This window comes from Schistocerca gregaria, chromosome 4 (genome assembly GCF_023897955.1).
Source record: "Schistocerca gregaria isolate iqSchGreg1 chromosome 4, iqSchGreg1.2, whole genome shotgun sequence".
NCBI classification, from domain to species: Eukaryota; Metazoa; Arthropoda; class Insecta; order Orthoptera; family Acrididae; genus Schistocerca; species Schistocerca gregaria.
In genome coordinates this window covers 643,966,455-643,987,237 of record NC_064923.1, presented here as the reverse complement: position 1 = coordinate 643,987,237, position 20,783 = coordinate 643,966,455, and the positions used below count along the sequence as shown (strand labels likewise).

The 20,783-nt window shown below is 45.5% G+C and overlaps 1 protein-coding gene across 1 annotated transcript in view; it reads right to left on the bottom strand.

Moving 5' to 3' along the window:
* Nucleotides 1-20,783, bottom strand: part of LOC126267846 (uncharacterized) — a 423,758-nt gene that overhangs the window by 72,751 nt on the left and 330,224 nt on the right. The gene's annotated exons all lie outside the window — the stretch shown is intronic.

The following is a 20,783-nucleotide window of genomic DNA, read 5'->3' as shown; positions in this document are numbered from 1 at the left end:
GTTTGAGCTGAACTGATATAAACCTTACATTGTCTCCTTATAATTTGTTACCAGCAGAAGCTCTTAAGAGAACTAAGTTTTGTCACTGCCCGCATCTGGTGGTCGTGCGGTAGCCTTCTCGCTTCCCACGCCCGGGTTCCCCGGTTCGATTCCCGGCGGGGTCAGGGATTTTCTCTGCCTCGTGATGGCTGGGTGTTGTGTGATGTCCTTAAGTTAGTTAGGTTTAAGTAGTTCTAAGTTCTAAGGGACTGATGGCCATAGATGTTAAGTCCCATAGTGCTCAGAGTCATTTGAACCCTTTTTTTGTCACTGGTTATGTTAACCTTTACTGGAAGCAATATTTCGTGTAGTTAAATTTTGTCTTAAAGTGTGTATTTCTGTGATGTAATAAGCGAGTGATAAAAGAAAAAATCAAAGGGGCCTGAGCCTTCCTATTGTGTCCGGTTTGTAACATGTACCACTGTTTTTCGTAATCGTCATGATGCAGAGAGCAGGGAGACTCACATCGGCGGGAGAGAAGAGCCGCACAAAGTGAGTGAGTGTGTGAATGTTTCTGTTTGTATGTGTGTGTGTGTGTGTGTGTGTGTGTGTGTGAGAGAGAGAGAGAGAGAGAGAGAGAGAGAGAGAGAGAGAGAAGAGAAGAGAGGAGAGAAGAAAGTGCGGCCAGCGTGAAACGCAAGCCTCGGAGCCGGAGGCAAAAGGTCACCGCAATTGTCGACGTTCCTAAGGATGTTGCGTGAAGTACAGCTGTTATAAGAGGCGGCGGTGGGCGCAGGCAGTTTGCACCTCCTCGCGTTTTGAATAATTGCGGTATACGGCCCCAAAATAGTATTTTCCGGTAGCCGTAAGTCAAGGGACCGGCTCTGGAAGCGGAACATTCCAGATGGGAGGGTGGCGAACCGGCATTAATCTCGTTTGCGGCGCGGCGAGAAATTTACCAGCGCGGCGGTGCGCAGACAAACGCGGCTCGAGGTCGCGCGAGAATGCCGAAGAAGTATGGCGGCCCTAATTGTGGTGGAGGCACAGCTTAATGCGTGTGGGGTCGCACCGGAGCGCTCGCCGCCCTAACTCAAGGCGTGCAGGCGGAATTTAGGGCTGCAGTCCCGGCCGGTCATTTGCGAAGCGGCAGGGGAGGGAATGGAAAGCGAGCAGGGACCGAAACACTCGCGCCGGCGTGACCCCCGCGGGTCGCGCGCGGAACTGGACGGGGCTGCGACATTTGCACCTGTCTGGAGACCGCTCTCTCGGCCGGGACCGCGAGGAGGGGAGCTGGTTGCTGCAGCAGTCTGGTTTCCCGCGGCGTGTGCCTCGCGCCTTGGAGGGTCTGTGTTTAAAAGCGACCCCTGGAGAGAACGGTCTGTTGCTAACATCCATCATGTATACTCCGCAAGCCACCTGACGGTGTGTGGCGGAGGGTACTTTCTACTACCTCTATCGGTTCTCCCTTCCATTCCAGTCTCGTATTGTTCGTGGAAAGAAAGATAGTCGGTACGCCTCTGAGTGGCCTCTAATCTCTCTGATTTTATCCTCATGGTCTCTTTGCGATACATACGTAGGAGGGAGCAATAAACTGCTTGACTCCTCGGTGAAGGTATGTTCTCGAAACTTCAACAAAAGCCCGTACCGAGCTACTGAGCGTCTCTCCTGCAGAGTCTTCCACTGGAGTTTATCTATCATCTCCGTAACACTTTCACGGTTACTAAATGATCCTGTAACGAAGCGCGCTGCTCTCCGTTGGATCTTCTCTCTCACTTCTATCAACCCTATCTGGTACGGATCCCACACTGGTGAACCGTGGGCGAACAAGTTGTAAGTAGGCTGTTTAGGTTTTTTTATTGGTAACGCCGCCGCCACGTAGCGCTCTGTATAAAAATCACTGGCTGTGCCGTGTGCAGTCTGTGGCTGGTTTGCATTGTTGTCTGCCATTGTAGTGTTGGGCAGCGGCTGCTGGATGCTAACAGCGCGTAGTGTTGCACAGTTGGAGGTGAGCCGCCAGCAGTGGTGGACGTGGGGAGAGAGATGGCGGAGTTTTGAAATTTGTAAGAATTGGTGTCATGAACTGCTATATATATTATGACTAGTGAGGTAAATACATTGTTTGTTCTCTATTAAAATCTTTCATTTGCTAACTATGCCTATCAGTATTTAGTGCCTTCAGTAGTTTGAATCTTTTATTTAGCTGGCAGTAGTGGCGCCCGCTGTATTGCAGTAGCTTGAGTAACGAAGATTTTTGTGAGGTAAGTGATTTGTGAAACGTATAGGTTATTGTTAGTCAGGGCCATTCTTTCGTAGGGATTTTTGAAAGTCAGATTGCGTTGCGCTAAAAACTATTGTGTGTCAGTTTAAGCACATTCGTGTATAATTGTTCAAAGAGAACGTTTCACATAGACCGGTCTTGTATAATTTTTCTAAGGGGACGTTTCAAAGTGTACTGTAACCTACTTCCTTTGTTTTCGGATTGCATTTCCTTAGGATTCATCCAGTGAATCTCAGTCTGGCATCTACTTTACCGACGATCAGCTTTATATGATCATTCCATTTTAAATCACTCCTAACGCGTACTCCCAGATAATTTATGGAATTAACTGCTTCCAGTTGTTGACCTGCTATATTGTAGCTCCCCTTTCTATGTATTCGAAGCACATTATACTTGTCTACATTGAGGTTCAGTTGCCATTCCCTGCACCATGCGTCAATTCGTTGCAGATCGTCCTGCATTTCAGTACAATTTTCCATTGTTACAACCTCTCGATATACTACACGATAATCTGCAAAAAGCCTCAGTGAACTTCCGATGGTATCCACAAGGTCATTTACGTATATTGTGAACAGAAACGGTCCTACGACACTCCCCTACGGCACACCTGAAATCACTCTTACTTCGGAAGACTTCTCTCCATTGAGAATGACATGCTGCGTTCCGTTATCTAGGAACTCTTCAATCCAAACACACAATTGGTCTGATAGTCTATATGCTCTTACTTTGTTCATTAAACGACTGTGGGAACTGTATCGAACGCCTTGCAGAAGTCACGGCATCTACCTGTGAACCCGTGTCTATGGCCCTCTGAGTCTCGTGGACCAATAGCGCGAGCTGGGTTTCACACGATCGGCTTTTTCGAAACCCATGCTGATTCCTACAGAGTAGATTTATAGTCTCCAGAAAAGTCATTATACTCGAACACAATACGTGTTCCAAAATTCTACAACTGATCGACGTTAGAGATATGGGTCTATACTTCTGCACATCTGTTCGACGCCCCTTCTTGAAAACGGGGATGACCTGTGCACTTTTCCAATCCTTTGGAACGCTACGCTCTTCTACAGACGTAAGGTACACCGCTTGCAAGAAGGGGGCAAGTTCCTTCGCGTACTCTGTGTAAAATCGAACTGGTATCCCATCAGGTCCAGAGGCCTTTCCTCTTTTGAGCGATTTTAATTGTTTTTCTATCCCTCCGTCATCTATTTCGATACCCATCACTTCGTCATCTGTGCGACAATCTAGAGAAGGAACTACAGTGCAGTCTTCCTCTGTGAAACAGCTTTGGAAAAAGACATATAGTATTTCGGTATTTAGTCTGTCATCCTCTGTTTCAGTGCCATTTTGGTCACAGAGTGTCTGAACATTTTGTTTTGATCCGCTAACCGCTTTGACATAAGCCCAAATTTCTTAGGCTTTTCTGCCAAGGCAGTACATAGAACTTTACTTTCGAATGTATTGAACGCCTCTCGCATAGCCCTCCTCACACTACATTTCGCTTCACGTAATTTTTGTTTGTCTGCAAGGATTTGGCTATGTTTATGTTTGCTGTGAAGTTACCTTTGCTTCCGCAGCAGTTTTCTAACTCGGTTGTTGTATCCACCCGTATACTCCGCAAGCCATTGAACAATGCATGACGGATGGTGCGTAGTACCAATGTTATCGGTTCTCTGTCCTACTGTATTCACGTAGGAAGTTCCATGAGGCTTTTAGCATACTATTATGAATACGAAGCACGGAAAACCCGTTACTGTATGATAACTCCATTGCAGAACAATCACTGGAAGCAGCTCCATTCATAAAATCTGTAGGAGTATGCATACGGAGCGATCTGAAGTGGAACGATCACATAAAATTAATAACGATTAAATGAGGTTGCGTACTGAAATTCATTGGATTAATCCTGAGGAAATGTAATAGCTTAAAACACTCGCTCGACCGATATTTGAATACTGCTCGTCATCATGGGATCCGTACTAGGCAGGACTGATAGAGGAAACACAGAAGATCCAAAGAAGAGCAGCGCATTTCGTTACAGGTTCATTTAATAAGCTCCACAGCGCAGAGATGATCCAAAGAACTCCAGACGCTCCAAGAGAGGCGTCCATCCTAAAATAATCAACAAATATATTGCTTCCTCCTACATATATCTCACGAAAAGACCACGGAAATAAAATCAGAGGTATTCGAGACACACGGAGGCTTACCGGCAATTGTTCTTCCTGCGAGTTATCTGTGACTGGAACAGCAAAGTGGGAAAGTGACAGTGGTATATAAAGTACCCTCCGCCATGCTATCCATGGTAGCTTGCGGAGTAGATGTAGATGTAGACACTGGACAAGGGCAAAGTGACTGACCGTATGTCTCTGAACGTGTCGTAATCTGTCTTATCTTACTCTCACGATCCCGACGCTACATATATGATTGTGCCAATCGAATTTCTCTAATACGAGTTGAATTTAGTCTACAGATTTTTACTAGAACTGTGTCGTCTTTCTAACCGACCTCTTACGATCCTATCAGGTTACTGAAGTTTTCGTTCGATGTCTTTTGTCGTTCCCACTTGATAACGACTGCAAGCAATAGAAATAGTCGCACTGGCGTCTTGTGAGCGATTTCCTTTCAAGATGCAGAGCTCTTTCCCACAACCATCCTATCAAATATAAGTCTTTCATTCGCTTTTCTTAAAACTGATTCGACGCGATCGTCTCATTTCACACAGCTTCTTAGTGTTACCCATAAACACATGTACAATATGGTGTACTCAAGAAGTTCAATACTAGTCTTGCAATGGAATACATTCGGTTTCTTTTTCTTTGTTATAGGCAGGAGAAGGTGGCAGGATAATATGGGCTTGCGACAAGGAATCTGAGAGGAGAAAGAGTAATTGAGTTTTGTAACAAGTTTCAGCTAGTAATAGCGAATACTCTGTTCAAGAATCACAAGAGGAGGAGGTACGCTTGGAAAAGGCCGGCTAATACGGGAACACTTCAGTTAGATTACATCATGGTCAGACACAGATTCCGAAATCAGATACTGGACTGTAAGGCGTACCCAGGAGCAGATATAGATCACAATATAGTAGGGATGAAGAATAACCTGAAGTTTAAGACAGTAGTCAGGAAGAATCAATACGCAAAGAAGTGGGATACGGAAGTACTAAGGAATGACGAGTTACGCTTGAGGTTGTCTAAGGCTATGGATTAGCTCAGTAGGCAGTACAGTTAAAGACGAATGGACATCTCTAAAAAGGGCCATCACAGAAGTTGGGAAGGAAACCATAGGTAGAAAGAAGATAACTGCGAAAAAACCATGGGTAACAGAAGAAATACTTCAGTTGATTTATGAAAGAAGGAAGTACAAAAATGTTCCGGGAAACGCCGCAATACAGAAATTCAAGGCTGATGAATTAAATAAATGGGAAGCGCAGGGGAGCCAAGACGAAATGGCTGCAGGAAAAATGTGAAGACATCGTAAAAGAAATGATTGTCGGAAGGACAGACTCAGCATACAGGAAAGTCAAAACAACATTCGGTGACATTAAAAGCGAGGGTGGTAACATTAAGAGTGCAAGGGAAATTCCACTGTTAAATGCAGAAAAGAGAGAGAGGATAGGTGGAAAGAATACATTGAAAGCCTCTATGAGGGGGAAGATTTGTCTGATATGATAGAAGAACAAACAGGTGTCAATTTAGAAGAGATAGGGGATCCAGTATTAGAATCAGAATTTAAAAAAGCTTTGGAGGACTTAAGAAAATAAGACTGAAGGGATAGATAACATTCCATCTGAATTCCTAAAATAACTGGGGAAGTGGCAACAAAACGACTATTCAGGTTGGTGTGTAGAATGTATGTCTGGCGACATACCAACTGAATTACGAAAAAAACATCATCCACACAATTCCCAAGACGGCAAGAGCTGACAAGTGCGAGAATTATCGCACAATCAGCTTAACAACTCATACATCCAAGTTGCTTGCAAGAATAATGTAGAGAACAATGGAAAAGAAAATTGAGGATGCGCTAGATGACGATCAGTTTGGTAAGGCACGTGCATAGGATTTATTGGCCTGAAAAAAGCGTTCGACAACGTAAATTGGTGCAAGAAGTTCGAAATTGTGGGAAAGTAGGGGTAAGCTATAGGGAGAGAGGGGTCGTATACAATATGTATAACAGCCAAGAGGGAATAATAAGAGCGGACGACCAAGGACGAAGTGCTCGTATTAAAAAGGGTGTAAGACAAGGATGTAGCCTTTTGCCCCTATTGTTCAATCTGCACATCGAGGAAGCATTGATGGAAATAAAAGAAAGGTTCAAGAGTGGAATTAAAATTCAAGGTGAAAGGATATCAATGATACGATTCGCTGATGACATTGCTATCCAGAGTGAAAGTGAAGAAGAATTACATGATCTGCTGAATGGAATGAACAGTCTATATGGATACACGATATGGACTGAGAGTAAATAGAAGATAGCCGAAGGTAATGAGAAGTATTAGAAATGAGAACAGCGAGAAATGTAACATCAGGATTGATGGTCACGAAGTAGATGAAGTTAAGGAACTCTGCTGCCTAGGCATTAGAATAACCAATGACGCCGGCCGGTGTGGCAGAGCGGTTCTAGGCGCTTCAGTCATTTGTGTCAACGTTTGTGAAACTCTAGTTCCTTTCTCTCGAACCCCACACTATGGGAGAGAGGGAAAGTTTTAGTTTAAGTGAATCAAAATGTACTCAGTAAATATGTATTTTTTATTTATCCGTAACCATTTTCCACCCAAAAATGGGAACATGGATTTTCATGAATTACAGCGCCAACTACCAAGAATCAAAACAAATGTTTAAGACAAAATGTACGTAGTGTTTTATGTACAATCTGATTCTGCAATACAAAATGTGAAAATACAAAATTTGAAATTTTAAAGTCCCAACCCTAGAGGGCTGGGATGGCGGGCTAATTTTAGCACCAGCAGATGTCCCCCTCGAAAATAAGCAACTTTGTATTGTACACATTTTTTTTCGTGTGAAGCTTATTTTTCGAGTTATTCTGGTTTGTCAACTTAAAATTTACATCCGGTATAAGGACTGACATGTAGACAAGGAATTAGTGTGAAATTCGTGTCTTTCCGACAAGTTTTCAGTAAATACGGAACCACGGCAACGTTATTACAAAATGGGTCCAAACAGGACCAACGGACTGTTATTCTTTCCTTCGCTGTCAAAGAACAAACACTCGTAGACATCCATGGGAGAATGAAGAATGGATAGCATTGGGGCCGCCGTTTTTCCATCACTCCTTTTGTGACTGAAACAGAAAAGGGAATAATTAGTAGTGTTGCGAGGTACCCTCGGCCATGCACCACATTGTGATTACGAAATATGTATGTACATATAGATGTAGATGTTAATGTCGATAGGAGGAAGGTTGGAAAATTACCGGCCAAGGGCTAATTCACGGTAAATTTGAATGGTGAGACATTTTATCAATATTCGTTGGTTAAATTGGTACCTGGTCCGAGGAACAGAGATGGAAGGACAAACCATGGGTGACTTGCTGCCTTAAGCAATTTGCCACTCGGTGAGGACAGAACTGTAACACACAGCTCAAAGTTCACTTGCTACTCTCTGTGCGATCCGTAGTGTTGTGTCTGCTGACTGTCGGCAAATATCTTTGTGAGTGTTATTTTATGTTTCCTCTTCTCGATGCGTACTGAGTACTGTAAATTGTGCGATAGATGCTTTATATGTATCAGCATCTGCATAACTCGATTACAAGACAACTTCAAGTAAAAGTATATTGTCCCAAATTTGCAGTTAACTGAATACAGAGATTCACCATTAATTGCAAAATTGTGTTTATACACAGACGGAAAAATTACAACATCAAGATGTAGCTGCGCGACATAAACGATAGTTAGTAGACGTGTTTCTACATCTGAAAGGCTGGACGCTGGGGTCGAGCGGTTCTAGGCCCTTCAATCCGGAACCGCACTGCTGCTACGGTCGAAGGTTCGAATCCTGCCTCGGGCATGGATGTGTGTGATGTCCTTAGGTTAGTTAGGTTTAAGTAGTTCTAAGTCTAGGGGACTGATAACCTCAGATGTTAAGACTCATAGTGCTTAGAGCCATTTGAACCATTTGAACATCTTAAAGATGTTGTCTATTCAAATTTCACGCCAGTCGTGTAAGTGTGGCGCTAGTAGGGCAACTATGAGGATCCAAACCGGGTTTGCTTCAAATACACGATTTAGAGGTGGTAAACATTAGCTGCCTTTGAGATTGGACATGGCGCGTTAATGTTAGTGAAGAATGCCTTTAAGGCCACAAAGATGCAATTATCAACACTGTGTATGGACAAGGACGTGTAATAGGGCTTCGAGGAGCTGCATGTTGCTTCTCCGGTACTGCAGAAAGACACGGCATGAATGTAGCCACTGTGCATGATTGCTGGCAGCGGTGGTCACAGGAATGTACGGTCCAAGAAGACCGAGCTCCTGGCGGCCAAGTGGCATTACAAAGAGGGAATACCACTGTGTTCAGCGGGTGGCTCTGTCGCGCCGTAGTGCATCTGCAGTCGAAATCTGACTAGCAGTTGGCACCATAGCGTGATAAGGAACTGTTACAAATAGGTTACCTCGATGACAGGTCCGCGGCAGACACACTGTAGCGTGCATTTCACTGACCTCAGACCACCATCACTTGCGACTTCAGTGATGTCAAGCAAGAACTCATTGAACGGCTGTGGAGGTCTTCAGTGTTTTATGATGATAGCTGGTTCTGCTTCGGTGCCAGTGAAACTGGTCAAACGGAGGCCTGCTGAGGACCAGCATACAACCTGTGTGCCTGCTAGACGCACTGGATCTACATTTGGCGCTATAGTTTGGGGTGTGATTTCGTGCGAAAGCAGGAGCCCTCTAATGGTTATTCAACACACTCGTGGTTGTCCATCACACCTTGACTGCAAAACTATACCTCAGTCTAGTGATTCGACCCGTTGTGCTGCCATTCCTGAACAGCATCCCAGGGGTGATTTCCAACAGGATAACGCTCGCCCATTTTCCGCTATTGTAATAGGACATGCCCTACAGAGTGACGACATGTCTTGGGCTGATAGATCGACAGATCTGTCCCAAATCGAGCACTTATGTGACATAATCGGACAGCAATTCCAGCGTCATCCACGACCAGCATTAACCGATCCTGCACTGACCGACTAAGTGCAACAGGCAAGGAACTCCATCCCACAACCTGGCATCGGCACCGGTACAACACCATGCATTCATGGCTGCATGCTTGCGTTTAAAATTCTCGCGGCTACACCGGCTATTAATGTACCAGCATTTCACATTTCCAATTCCTTATGTCGCACTTGCACTCTGCTGGCCATTAAAATTGCTACACCAAGAAGAAATGCAGACGATAAACGGATATTCATTGGACAAATATATAATACTAGAACTGACATGTGATTACATTTTCACGCAGTTTGGGTGCATAGATCCTAAGAAATCAGTACCCATAACAACCAGCTCTGGCCGTAATAACGGCCTTGATACGCCTGCGTATTGAACCAAACAGAGCTTGGATGGCGTGTACAGGTACAGCTGCCCATGCAGCTTCAACACGATACCACAATTCATCAAGAGTAGTGACTGGTGTATTGTGACGAGCCAGTTGCTCGGCCACCATTGACCAGACGTTTTCAATTGGTGAGAGATCTGGAGAATGTGCTGGCCAGGGCAGCAGTCGAACATTTTCTGTATCCAGAAAGGCCCGTACAGGACCTCCAACATGCGCTCGTGCATTATCCTGCTGAAATGTAGGATTTCGCAGGGACCGAATGAAGGGTAGAGCCACTGGGCGTAACACATCTGAAATTTAACGTCCACTGTTCAAAGTGCCGTCAATGCGAACAAGAGGTGACCGAGACGTGTAACCAATTGCACCCCATACCATGACGTCGGGTGATACGCCAGTATGGCGATGACTAATACAATGTGGGTTCACCGCGATGTCGCCAAACACGGATGCGACCATCATGATGCTGTAAACAGAACCTGGATTCATCCTTAAAAAAAATGGCGTTTTCCCATTCATGCACCCATGCTCGTACAAAACGTCGTCGAACTGTTCGTGCAGATGGTTGTTGTCTTGCAAACGTCACCATCTGTTAACTCAGGAATCGAGACGTGGCTGCCCGATCCGTTACAGCCATGCGGATACGATGCCTGTCATCCCGACTGCTAGTGATACGTGGCCGTTAGGATCCAGCACGGCGTTCCGTATAACCCTCTTGAACCCACCGACTCCATATTCTGCTAATAGTCATAGGTTCTCGACGAACGCGAGTAGCAATGTCGCGATACGATAAACCGCAATATCGATAGGCTACAATGCGACCTTTATCAGAGTCGGAAACGTGATGGTACGCATTTCTAATCCTTACACGAGGCATCACAACAACGTTTCAGCAGGCACCGCCGGTCAACTGCTGTTTGTGTATGAAAAATCGGTTGGAAACGTTACTCGTGTCAGCAAGTTGTAGGTGTCACCACCGGCGCCAGCGTTATGTGAATGCTCTGAAAAGCTAATCATTTGCATATCACGGCATCTTCTTCCTGTCGGTTAAATTTCGCGTCTGTAGCACGTCATCTTCGTGGTGTAGCAATTTTAATGGCCATTAGTGTATTAACCTGTGATCTTGCAATGTTAATCACTTAAATATGTTACCTAGAGGAATGTGTTACCAAGATTTCATTAATATACATTAATTATTTTTTGGTGTTGCAACATTTTTCGGTGTATATTACAGAAAAGAGAATAGAGTAATGCAGCATGTCACACATCGAAAATATCACGCTTAATACCTTAATACGCGAAAAACGCACTTCAAAATGGGAGTCAGTTTTCGACTCACGTCATGCAAGAAGCAAATGAAAGAAACTTGTGACTAACAGTAGCAGCAAATCCATTATATGAACCATGGACCTTGCCGTTGGTGGGGAGGCTTGCGTGCCTCAGCGATACAGATGGCCGTACCGTAGGTGCAACCACAACGGAGGGGTATCTGTTGAGAGGCCAGACAAACATGTGGTTCCTGAAGAGGGGCAGCAGCCTTTTCAGTAGTTGCAAGGGCAACAGTCTGGATGATTGACTGATCTGGCCTTGCAACATTAACCAAAACGGCCTTGCTGTGCTGGTACTGCGAACGGCTGAAAGCAAGGGGAAACTACAGCCGTAATTTTTCCCGAGGACATGCAGCTTTACTGTATGATTAAATGATGATGGCATCCTCTTGTGTAAAATATTCCGGAGGTAAAATAGTCCCCCATTCGGATCTCCGGGCGGGGACTACTCAGGAGGATGCCGTTATCAGGAGAAAGAAAACTGGCGTTCTACGGATCGGAGCGTGGAATGTCAGATCCCTTAATCGGGCAGGTAGGTTAGAAAATTTAAAAAGGGAAATGGATAGGTTAAAGTTAGATATAGTGGGAATTAGTGAAGTTCGGTGGCAGGAGGAACAAGACTTCTGGTCTGGTGACTACAGGGTTATAAACACAAAATCAAATAGGGGTAATGCAGGAGTAGGTTTAATAATGAATAGGAAATTAGGAATGCGGGTAAGCTACTACAAACAGCATAGTGAACGCATTATTGTGGCCAAGATAGATACGAAGCCCACACCTACTACAGTAGTACAAGTTTATATGCCAACTAGCTCTGCAGATGATGAAGAAATTGAAGAAATGTACGATGAAATAAAAGAAATTATTCAGATAGTGAAGGGAGACGAAAATTTAATAGTAATGGGTGACTGGAATTCGAGTGTAGGAAAAGGGAGAGAAGGAAACATAGTAGGTGAATATGGATTGGGGCTAAGAAATGAAAGAGGAAGCCGCCTAGTAGAATTTTGCACAGAGCACAACTTAATCATAGCTAACACTTGGTTTAAGAATCATGAAAGAAGGTTGTATACGTGGAAGAACCCTGGAGATACTAAAAGGTATCAGATAGATTATATAATGGTAAGACAGAGATTTAGGAACCAGGTTTTAAGTTGTAAGACATTTCCAGGGGCAGATGTGGACTCTGACCACAATCTATTGGTTATGACCTGTAGATTAAAACTGAAGAAACTGCAAAAATGTGGGAAATTAAGGAGATGGGACCTGGATAAACTGAAAGAACCAGAGGTTGTACAGAGTTTCAAAGAGAGCATAAGGGAACAATTGACAGGAATAGGGGAAAGAAATACAGTAGAAGAAGAATGGATAGCTCTGAGGGATGTAGTAGTGAAGGCAGCAGAGGATAAAGTAGGTACAAAGACGAGGGCTGCTAGAAATCCTTGGGTAACAGAAGAAATATTGAATTTAATTGATGAAAGGAGAAAATATAAAAATGCAGTAAATGAAGCAGGCAAAAAGGAATACAAACGTCTCAAAAATGAGATCGACAGGAAGTGCAAAATGGCTAAACAGGGATGGCTAGAGGACAAATGTAAGGATGTAGAAGCTTATCTCACTAGGTGTAAGATAGATACTGCCTACAGGAAAATTAAAGAGACCTTTGGAGAGAAGAGAACCACGTGTATGAATATCAAGAGCTCAGATGGCAGCCCAGTTCTAAGCAAAGAAGGGAAGGCAGAAAGGTGGAAGGAGTATATAGAAGGTTTATACAAGGGCGATGTACTTGAGGACAATATTATGGAAATAGAAGAGGATGTAGATGAAGACGAAATGGGAGATACGATACTGCGTGAAGAGTTTGACAGAGCACTGAAAGACCTGAGTCGAAACAAGGCCCCCGGAGTAGACAACATTCCATTAGAACTACTGACGGCCTTGGGAGAGCCAGTCATGACAAAACTCTACCAGCTGGTGAGCAAGATGTATGAGACAGGCGAAATACCCTCAGACTTCAAGAAGAATATATTAATTCCAATCCCAAAGAAAGCAGGTGCTGACAGATGTGAAAATTACCGAACTATCAGTTTAATAAGCCACAGCTGCAAAATACGAACGCGATTTCTTTACAGACGAATGGAAAAACTGGTAGATGCAGACCTCGGGGAGGATCAGTTTGGATTCCGTCGAAATGTTGGAACACGTGAGGCAATACTGACCTTACGACTTATCTTAGAAGAAAGATTAAGAAAAGGCAAACCTACGTTTCTAGCATTTGTAGACTTAGAGAAAGCTTTTGACAATGTTGACTGGAATACTCTCTTCCAAATTCTAAAGGTGGCAGGGGTAAAATACAGGGAGCGAAAGGCTATTTATAATTTGTACAGAAACCAGATGGCAGTAATAAGAGTCGAGGGGCATGAAAGGGAAGCAGTGGTTGGGAAAGGAGTGAGACAGGGTTGTAGCCTCTCCCCGATGTTATTCAATCTGTATATTGAGCAAGCAGTAAAGGAAACAAAAGAAAAATTTGGAGTAGGTATTAAAATTCATGGAGACGAAGTAAAAACTTTGAGGTTCGCCGATGACATTGTAATTCTGTCAGAGACGGCAAAGGACTTGGAAGAGCAGTTGAACGGAATGGACAGTGTCTTGAAAGGAGGATATAAGATGAACATTAACAAAAGCAAAACGAGGATAATGGAATGTAGTCAAATTAAATCGGGTGATGCTGAGGGAATTAGATTAGGAAATGAGACACTTAAAGTAGTAAAGGAGTTTTGCTATTTAGGAAGTAAAATAACTGATGATGGTCGAAGTAGAGAGGATATAAAATGTAGACTGGCAATGGCAAGGAAAGCGTTTCTGAAGAAGAGAAATTTGTTATCATCGAATATAGATCTATGGATCAGGAAGTCGTTTCTGAAAGTATTTGTTTGGAGTGTAGCCATGTATGGAAGTGAAACATGGACGATAACTAGTTTGGACAAGAAGAGAATAGAAGCTTTCGAAATGTGGTGCTACAGAAGAATACTGAAGATAAGGTGGATAGATCACGTAACTAATGAGGAGGTATTGAATAGGATTGGGGAGAAGAGAAGTTTGTGGCACAACTTGACTAGAAGAAGGGATCGGTTGGTAGGACATGTTTTGAGGCATCAAGGGATCACAAATTTAGCATTGGAGGGCAGCGTGGAGGGTAAAAATCGTAGAGGGAGACCGAGAGATGAGTACACTAAGCAGATTCAGAAGGATGTAGGTTGCAGTAGGTACTGGGAGATGAAGCAGCTTGCACAGGATAGAGTAGCATGGAGAGCTGCATCAAACCAGTCTCAGGACTGAAGACAACAACAACAACAACAGGTTGATCATCTATTTATTTCCGTTCTTTGATTGCTACGGGTCGCTATCATCCCGCCATTGAAAGATTAACGAGTTTATTAGAGGCGTGTTAAGATACGGGAGATAGAAGGCTCCCATCAGCTGTGAAAGGAAGTGAGGCTCAGCACCTGGAGGAATCCAGCGCGGCTTTCCACGCCGTAGTGCCACTGCGCACCTGTTGGAGCTGCTGCTGACTGGCCCGAGCGCGCCAGGAAACAGGCCTCATACATCGCAGATGCGGCCTGCGTCGGCCGGCCCGTATTTTTACTTTCAAATGCGCGTCCCCACACCCTGCACCTACGGCCGCGGGCGCACTTTACTCCGGCTGCTGCGATGTTTGCGTAACCTGCCTACACCACTTATATGTCCAGGTAATTCGTATAATGGGCTACGAAATTAAAATTTATTGATATATCAACACAAAACAGCTCGAAAAAACAACTTGTTTTGTTGCCAGTTGTTTAGAGGTTGTATAACCGATGTTGCAACTAATCTGTGTTCACATCGGCTCTTCAGAATTACTGGGTTCTCTTAATTTAATTGTTCGTTCAATACAGGCGCTGTGATATCATTCAATGCCACGCCATTGGGTTTTTTCCGATTCAGTGTTGTAGACACCGGCCGGCCGGTGTGGCCAAGCGGTTCTAGGCGCTCCAGTCTGAAACCGCGCGGCTGCTACGGCCGCAGGTGCGAATCCTGCCTCGGGCATGGATGTGTGTGACGTCCTTAGGTTAGTTAGGTTTAAGTAGTTCTAAGTTCTAGGGGGCTGATGGCCTCCGATGTTAAGTCCCATAGTGCTCAGAGCCATTTGAACCATTTTTTGTTGTTGCAGACACCGGCTCCAGTTTCCGGATTTGGGATACGTCGGATTCTGTTCAGCCAGAAGCGGATGCACCGGGTCTCTCTGTTATCCTTCTAAACAGATTGTGGTTGGGAGCGACGAGGCTGTCTCTCACTCCCATTAAGGATAAACATTGAAAAGTGCTGGCAGGAAGCTGATGGGATGAATGATAACTTGTACCAAGGTAGAAATTCGAAACCAGGTGTCCTGCTAACTACGCCGGGTCCCCCATTTCGTTCGACGCTGACGTGGTATTCTAATACGGTGCGAGCGCCTCTACAATGCTGTTCGAATTTAGGGTCTCATCGGATTAGGGAAGGATGGGGAAGTAAGTCGGCCGTGCCCTTTCAAAGGAACCATCCCAGCATTTGCCTGGAGCGATTTAGGGAAATCACGGAAAACCTATATCAGGATGGCCGGACGAGGGACTGAACCGTCGTCCTCCCGAATTTTGAGTTTAGGCTGAGGCATGAATGACAATTGGGATTGAGGACGGAGGCATGCTACAGTTGTGTGTGAAAGAGTACAAAACCATTGTGCCAGGGTGGCGTAGTGAGAATTAGATCTAGGTTCGAATACCGGCCTGGGTAAAAATTTTCATTCCTCGCTTTAGTCTGCACGTAAAGGGCGAATCACCGAAAACTTGCACTACAAATATTGCGGTAATGGTGAGCACTATTTATCTGCAGTTTCCACAGAATGGATTGGTAGTCAGGGGCTCGTATTCTTAGCCAATGAACAGATTATAATAATAATTAGATGTGTATTTTTTGCAAAAATAAATTTTTAAATGGAGCAATGCCTATGTCTTGGTTACGAGGGACGTACCAGGCTGTCAGAGGCGTGCTCACCGTGACGGAAGGGGATTTTTCATCTTTGTTCGATTATTGTCTACGGTCGTCACCATGGTGGCAGATGGCAGTGGCTTTCCTGTGGTAAAGAGAGCGAGTTGACATTAAGGTCTGTTAAATTTTGTTTCTGTGAGGCTTTCGAGTTGTGTAGTGGAACTATTGCTCTGATATGCTGTGGGTATGAATTTTTATTATCTTATTTGAGTATTTTACTGACGTGCAACTGATATCAAGTTTTCTTGAAAGGCTTACAATATTTTAGTTCGTCCAGTCTTGGACTATTGTTCGTCTGTGTGGGACTCTTACTAGTTGGGTTTGCTTCCAGAGATTGAGAAGGTCCAAAGAAGAGCGGAAAGATTCGTGACTTGTACATTTAGCCATCGCGAGAGTGTTACAAATCTCATAGAACGTTTGAAGTGGGACACACTTGCAGGTAGACGACGCGCTAAACGGAAGGGGCTGCTCATGAAATTCCTAAATCCGATTTTCGCCGAGGTAGAGCATATATTATTACCACCAAGCCCGCATCTCGTGGTCGTGTGGTAGCGTTCTCGCTTCCCACGCCCGGGTTCCCGGGTTCGATTCCCGGCGGGGTCAGGGATTTTCTCTGCCTCTTGATGGCTGGGTGTTATGTGATGTCCTTAGGTTAGTTAGGTTTAAATAGTTCTAAGTTCTAGGTGACTGATGACCTAAGATGTTAAGTCCCATAGTGCTCAGAGCCATTACCACCAACTTTCAAATCGCGCAATGATCACCATTCATAGATAAGGGAAATTAGAGCTCGTACTGAGGCGTTCATACAGTCGTTTTTACCTCGGGCGATGAGCGAGTGGAACAGAGGGGGGAAATATGACTTTGGCGCGAATAGTGCCCTCCACCACACACCGCTTGGTGGTTAGCGGAGTATATATGTAGATCTAGATGAGTAGGCTATTATGCTGAGCAGCACTGGCTGTTATTGTATTTGTACACGTGCCACTTTTTCCCTCAGCGCATTCTGGTAACTCAGCTTGGTGTTTAAAGGCTCTTCAAACTGTAATTCTGGTGCATGTCTGACCCATAAGTCACGAAATAATGTCGTAAATTCAAGCCTCTGCCCAATTATGTTAGTTGGATACGTTATCAAATTTGGTTTGTCTTTGGTTTGCCATGTTGGTAGTAAATTACGTACCCCGACTAATGTGGCCTTATTCTTTAATACATGTACACTACTGGAAATTGAAATAAGAACACCGTGAATTCATTGTCCCAGGAAGGGGAAACTTTATTGACACATTCCTGGGGTCAGATACATCACATGATCACACTGACAGAACCACAGGCACACAGACACAGGCAACAGAGCATGCACAATGTCGGCACTAGTATAGTGTATATCCACCTTTCGCAGCAATGCAGGCTGCTATTCTCCCATGGAGACGATCGTAGAGATGCTGGATGTAGTCCTGTGGAACGGCTTGCCATGCCATTTCCACCTGGCGCCTCAGTTGGACCAGCGTTCGTGCTGGACGTGCAGACCGCGTGAGACGACGCTTCATCCAGTCCCAAACATGCTCAATGGGGGACAGATCCGGAGATCTTGCTGGCCAGGGTAGTTGACTTACAGCTTCTAGAGCACGTTGGGTGGCACGGGATACATGCGGACGTGCATTGTCCGGTTGGAACAGCAAGTTCCCTTGCCGGTCTAGGAATGGTAGAACGATGGGTTCGATGACGGTTTGGATGTACCGTGCACTATTCAGTGTCCCCTCGACGATCACCAGAGGTGTACGGACAGTGTAGGAGATCGCTCCCCACACCATGATGCCGGGTGTTGGCCCTGTGTGCCTCGGTCGTATGCAGTCCTGATTGTGGCGTTCACCTGCACGGCGCCAAACACGCATACGACCATCATTGGCACCAAGGCAGAAGCGACTCTCATCGCTGAAGACGACACGTCTCCATTCGTCCCTCCATTCACGCCTGTCGCGACACCACTGGAGGCGGGCTTCACGATGTTGTGGCGCGAGCGGAAGACGGCCTAACGGTGTGCGGGACCGTAGCCCAGCTTCACGGAGACGGTTGCGAATGGTCCTCGCCGATACCCCAGGAGCAACAGTGTCCCTAATTTGCTGGGAAGTGGCGGTGCGGTCCCCTACGGCTCTGCGTAACATCCTACGGTCTTGGCGTGCATCCGTGCGTCGCTGCGGTCCGGTCCCAGGTCGACGGGCACGTGCACCTTCCGCCGACCACTGGCGACAACATCGATGTACTGTGGAGACCTCACGCCCCACGTGTTGAGCAATTCGGCGGTACGTCCACCCGGCCTCCCGCATGCCCACTATACGCCATCGCTCAAAGTCCGTCAACTGCACATACGGTTCACGTCCACGCTGTCGCGGCATGCTACCAGTGTTAAAGACTGCGATGGAGCTCCGTATGCCACGGCAAACTGGCTGACACTGACGGCGGCGGTACACAAATGCTGCGCAGCTAGCGCCATTCGACGGCCAACACCGCGGTTGCTGGTGTGTCCGCTGTGCCGTGCGTGTGATCATTGCTTGTACAGCCCTCTCGCAGTGTCCGGAGCAAGTATGGTGGGTCTGACACACCGGTGTCAATGTGTTCTTTTTTCCATTTCCAGGAGTGTATAATGGGTGATTAATCACGGTACACCATTTCTCTTAAACATCACCCTTAAAATTAAAGTTATTCCAGGCCGTGTTTACGCTGCAGTGGCTGAATGATATGTGCTTATTGTAATACAGTCGTGCACGTAGTAACCAGTCTGACTCATCGTGTAGTGTACACTGGTGTCTCACGGTTTCTCTGCAGAGTTGATTATGAGATGCCCAGCCGATCTAGAAGCATTTCTACGTCTCCACTAAAGACACTGTGAGATAAAAATTCACTATTTTAGCTGAAATTAGTCTTCCTTAGTGATCAGTGAAGCTGTTCTGTCCGAGCAGAAAGCTTCGACAAAGTTCGCGAGTGTGTTGCCGTGCGCGGGCGTGATATTTGGCCAGGCCCATTTGGCGGCTTTCTAGGAGAATGTTGCAGTTTTCTGGGCGTACGTGCACTCGATAGTAAGAGCGGACATAACGAATCGTCGAACCATCACCTAACTGAAGGTTCGGTTTGATAAGTTAGGCGTACGTGGCGAAATGCCGCGCGGGGAAGTCGCGCGGTCTGACGCGTCTTACCACTGTTCGAGCGGCTTCCCCCCTCGGAGGTTCGATTCCTCCAATGGCTCTGAACACTATGGGACTTAAAATCTGAGGTCACCAGTCCCCTAGAAATTAGAACTACGTACACCTAACTAACCTAAGAACATCACACACATCCATGACCGAGGCAGGATTCGAACCTGCGACCGTAGCGGTCGCGCGGTTCCAGACTAAAGCGCCTAGAACCGCTCGGCCACAACGACCGGCGTTCGATTCCTCCCTCGGGCATGGGTGTGTGTTATTCGAGTAAGCTAGTTTTAGTGAGATTAAGTAGTTTGTAAGCCTAAGGACCGCTGACCTCAGCAGTTTAGTCCCACTTACCATGGCGAAATCTAGTAAAAACGAAGAAAAAGAAAAGTCTTTGAATAACCATAGCTGAAGACTGCTGGGAAAGCAGCTGTGTGTTATAAAACAATCACTAAAACAGCCTCAGACGTAAGAACGCTTTTTAACTTCTACATTCTGTGATCAATTTGGTGACTTCATATCCCATCTTCAGATGTACCTGTGCACAGTTACTATTTCTTGATATGGAATGTATATATCTTGAATATGTATCGAGTGGGTTGGTGGAGACATAGCCGTTAGTTGCAATAACAGTAACTAAAATAGCTTCAGGGTGCAAAGTGGAATAAAAAAAAATGTTGTAAAACCATCTTTGCAGCTGTAGGCTATATCAGTTACTACATTCATGCTCATAAATTAAGGGTGATTGCAGAATGTGTTGCCACACAACGTTGCACCACACAAAACTGGCGCTAACAGCATAGGCACATAGGGAACACACACGACACAGATCAGTAAGTCCACGATATTGGTGATAAGCCGCGTGGGATTAGCCGAGCGATCTAAGGAACTGCAGTTATGGTCTGTGCGGTTGGTCCCTGCGGATGTTCGAGTCCTCCCTCGGTCATGGGTGTGTGTGTTTGTCCTTAGGATAATTTAGGTTAAGTAGTGTGTAAGCTTAGGGACTGATGACCTTAGCAGTTAAGTCCCATAAGATTTCACGCACATCTGAACATTTTTGTTGATAAGGTGAGAAAACTGTCCCGAAACACATGTGCTACAAAACGCCACCATTTCCTACTTATTTACTCCGACATCAGTATAGGATATGATCACCATGCACACGTACGCAGGCCGCACAACGGGTTGGCATATTCTGGATCAGGTGATCGAGCAGCTGCTGGGGTATAGCCTCCCCTTCTTGCACCAGTGCCTGTCGGAGCTCCTAAAGTGTCGTAGGGGTTTGAAGACGTGCAGCGATACGTCGACCGAGAGCATGCCATATGTGCTCCGTGGGGTTTAGGTCTGGAGAACAGGCAGGCCACTCCATTCGCCTGATATC